This window comes from Olea europaea, unplaced genomic scaffold, assembly GCF_002742605.1.
Source record: "Olea europaea var. sylvestris unplaced genomic scaffold, O_europaea_v1 scaffold1618, whole genome shotgun sequence".
In the NCBI taxonomy this organism is placed as follows: Eukaryota; Viridiplantae; Streptophyta; class Magnoliopsida; order Lamiales; family Oleaceae; genus Olea; species Olea europaea.
Window position 1 is genome coordinate 93055 of NW_019233817.1, and position 4247 is coordinate 97301.

Consider the following 4247-nt stretch of genomic DNA (forward strand, 5'->3'; position numbering starts at 1 on the left):
AAAACATAAGCTGTTGAAAAACACTTTTCCTCTTTCGATTCACGGAATTTGATCTAGGATGTGATGGGAGTTTGTGTGTCTTGGTAGGAAAGAGATCCCCCTTTTTTAATAGGTGATAAATAAGCCTACTCCCTAAGGGGGCCCTCTCTGATAAGGAAGGATAAGATCTAACGGCTGAATAATTTTTATTCCATTGAATGTGATCTGGAACACAATGGGAATTTGCCTATCTCGGCAGGAAAGAGATCCCCTTTTTCAATAAATAATAGATAAGCCCCGCTCCCTGTTTTAGGGAGGAAGCTTCTAATAAGGAAGGATAAGAGTTACGGCCGAATAATTGTTATTCCATTTAGAGTTAGATCAATCTGAACCTCATCAAATCCATAGGGTTGTGTTTGTTCTTTCTTTTGACATTTGCTTTCTTTCTTGAATCATTAGTGAATGGTTCTTCAATTCCATTTCAATTTCTGCGCATTTTCACTACACAATCCCATTCTCATTAGATGAGTGATGACTAAGCTTAAACGTGAAGCATAGAAAGATATACAACATGGCCAGTGTTAGACTTGAACATTATGGCACTCGACCCCTGTCCAGCCTAACCAGACAGAGATTGATATGTATGAATTAAAAACCTAAAGTACGAAACAAGACAGATTGATATAATTATATGAAAAGCTTTTGATTAAACAAACTTCGCAAATTCAAACTACAAACTTAAACCTTTTAACTTATTTTGTCCCATGTCCAAATATCTTCATTCAGCTGATTAACCAAATGGCCACTAATTTATCAAGATCCTTCATAAAATTAAAGCTCTTAACAAGCACACGATAATAGAATAAAAAATCCAAAAAAAAAAAAATGAAGGAAAAGAAAAAATGTGAAAAATTGGGAATTGCTAAATTTGAAGCAGAAAACAAAACAAGATCCTAAATATAGAAAATGCACATTATGGGAAACATAAAATTGTCCCAAAAAAAAAAAAAAAAAAAACCCCAGAACCTTCTACTCAAAATCACTCTAAAACATTCAACACACAATAAAAATCAAAACCCTAAAAATTCACCAATGAAATCTCGTACCAAAACCCAGATCAAATTTTTTCGAGAAAAATTCCGATTACACAAAAAAATTAATCCCACATCGTGAAGCGATTAGCTTCATAAAAACCCAGCTTATTCAAATCTATACAACGTCACGTACCCATGAGATAGTCTATCAGTGGACTAAATCTAAAAGAGAGTAAAACCAAAGGCGGCGGTCGGTGGCCGCCCTTATAGTGGTGGTTCTGAGTTTAAATTAAAAATAAATTAAACAGAGGATGCAGTGATATAGATATGAGTGTACAGATAGATAGAGATATATCTGTATAGAGAGAGAAGCACAGAGAGGATGAGAGAGAAAGCGTGCATGCAAATGAAAAACAGGTGCATAAAATGAAATGCATGCACGACAATTGAAGACTCTACCTCTTACATCCCAAATCTCGTATTCTTTGTGTTTTTTGATTTGGGGGTTTAAGCCTTTCGTTCGGACAGTGATATGATGCCGCGGCTGTTTCGTAGATTCCTATGACAGAAATTACTCAAGATGTCGGAGCCTAAATTTTAACCTGTCGTAACTAATTTACCATTTAAGTTCATATTTGTACGATTTTAGATTTTAGATCCTTTTGGTATGATTAAAATATAGATTTTAATTTAAATCAAAATTAATGATTAATTTTAATTATATGCGGGTGTTTGAGCAATATTGTTTTGGTAATAATGCATTCTTGAATAGTGTATTGATGATAAATGTATGGTTAAAAAATAATGAAAATTTTTTAATTTGCGTGTAATATTATTTTATTGAAGAATGTGTGGTTGAAATGATATCAAATTACTGTTTAAGAATGCATTTTTTTGAAATAATGTGGCTCAAACAGGCCATATATTTCATAAAATTCACAATTTTTTAACTACACATTGAATCAATTTTATCAAAATCTATTAAAATTTCTGATTTTAATTCCCATTAAACATAGGCTTAATGTTTTAGTGTTGCCATCTTTTTTATTTTCCCACCATTAAAAATTGACACCTAACTACGGGACCAATTGATCGAGACCAGATTTGTATATTTTACGGGATAATAACGTATAATTGTTATAGTATTTATTGGATATATATTATCTAGTATTGTACGAATGGGACTTAGTTGTCTAATACGAAAATTGGTACAAAGAAAAGAGGAAATTAATTAAAGGGTTATCTGAATATGCCCCAAAAATCCCTAAGGTATTTTTATTTTTGTTCCTCAATTGCCCGTACCTACAATAGTCAATCTATGTAACAATTTATTATTTGAAAAATTAGTTTTTTATTTGAGGCAACAGAATTATAGGAAATTAATGTCTCAAATAACAAACAATCACATAAGATAATTATTATATTCGACAACTATGAATAGCAGCATTATTCAAATTTAATAATTTACTTATTACTAAAAAAAATTCAAGAATAGAAGTAATTATTAGAACAATTTTTTTTTTATTGTTACTTAATTTGACTAAGTAAAATAACCTTAGTAAGAATGGTTTTTCAATTATTTTTTACTCATTGAATAGTTTTCTGAAATTAATAAAATACTTTTTAAATAATTTATTAGTATTTTACTCAAAAATACAATCAAATCAAGTAGATGGATGTGTATATTAAAATTATTGACAATGTTTTGGTCATTATTATTTGCTGTGACTTTGTTTTTACAGTAAATAGCAAAAAATAAAGAAATATTTAAATTCACCTAAAACATAATTGGACTCTGCCGTCCACACAAGTCGATGGAAGCGTAACCTTGACAAGGATTATAACATGCATGCGACATTGTGTAACAAGTAATACAGACAAGGATTATAACATGCATGCGACATTGTGTCACAAGTAATACAGATAACTTTTTATGAGTTAAATATAAAAAATAAAAAAAATAAAAAATAAAAAGAGAAAGGAGCACGACTCACGAGAAAAATCATACCTCAAATTACGAACAACTTGGGATTAAGTTCAATCACTTGGCTCGTTTGATGTGCGATTTTTTTATTTTTTTATTTTTTTTGCTAAATACATTGTCATTGAAATTCTTAAATCACTATTAATCCATATCTTTAATGTTGATCCTACAACTTCCAAAGCTATCTTGTTGGTCCTCGAACCTCCAAAATCATTTGAAATAGGTCATGTGCAAGTTCCAAGAGTATACAATTTAGTCCACAAACTTTTCAAATATTGAATTTCACTCCTGAAACTTGTGATTTTATTTCGATAGCTATCTTTCCTGTACCATTCGTTTAGTCTTTAATTACTCTGAGCAAACGCCAAATTAGCTCAAAATTGCCACTTTTAGCGCCGATTGCATCCAAGTCCAGAATTTACATGCAATTAATTAAATTACACAAATTTAGGTAGAAATTCACTGAATTGATCATAATTTATCATGTTTTAATCAAAGACCACTGCACAATGGGCCAAAATAAAAAAAAAGGATCAATCACTCTTTCCCTCGAATGTAAAAATATTGGATTCAAAATACTAAAATCAAGAAGAAAACTCGAGAGAAATTTAGATAATAAAATTCACAATTGGCTTTAAGAAATACAATGTCCATTTTCAGGTCAACAATTGTCTTTGCTAATGATCTAGATGTAGCAATGAACGAAAAGTAATGGTAGAAATTAGTTCTTGTTTCCTTTTCCACCTTGCTGCATGATCTCCAATATTCCATTGTATAAGATCTTTGCAGTCTTTTTGGTTTACTTTTTCTAGTCATTTTGTTGAAACGAAGAATTGATCGAGAGTGAATCACTATTTAAATTTTAAAAACCACTTATTACTCAGTGATCTACTGCAAAAATATGATACTTTCAATAACATGGCCACTGAATAAAAAGTAGAATTATTAGTTCTGTTAATGATCTACAAGATAAGTTAGCAACTTGATTTGCAGCAGTGAGTTTGTCGAACCAGAAATATCAAAGCAAAACTGTATTGCGAGTCTATGAACAAAATTATTTAAGTGTAAAAAAAAAAAAAATAAAAATAAAAATCAGTTTCGTAATCAGGGAATACTACTGCTAACGTGTCAGTGATTTAAAATGAATGTAAAAATAAATTTCAGAAGGTGGACGTGCCGGAGTGGTTATCGGGCATGACTAGAAATCATGTGGGCTCTGCCCGCGCAGGTTCGAATCCTGCCGTTCACGT

The 4247-nt window shown here is 30.9% G+C and overlaps 1 protein-coding gene and 1 non-coding gene across 2 annotated transcripts in view; one reads left to right on the forward strand and one right to left on the reverse strand.

Moving 5' to 3' along the window:
• LOC111377180 (B3 domain-containing transcription repressor VAL1-like) overlaps window positions 1-1579 on the reverse strand; it is a 10866-nt gene extending 9287 nt beyond the window's left edge. Inside the window, exon 1 of the mRNA XM_023000234.1 lies at window positions 1473-1579. The gene's annotated coding sequence lies outside the window, so the exon portion shown is untranslated. The remainder of the gene's footprint in view (window positions 1-1472) is intronic.
• A 2585-nt stretch (window positions 1580-4164) lies between these two features.
• Window positions 4165-4246, forward strand: TRNAS-AGA. Its single transcript has one exon. It is a non-coding gene; the product is annotated as a tRNA-Ser (tRNA).
• The last annotated feature ends 1 nt before the right edge of the window (window position 4247 follows it).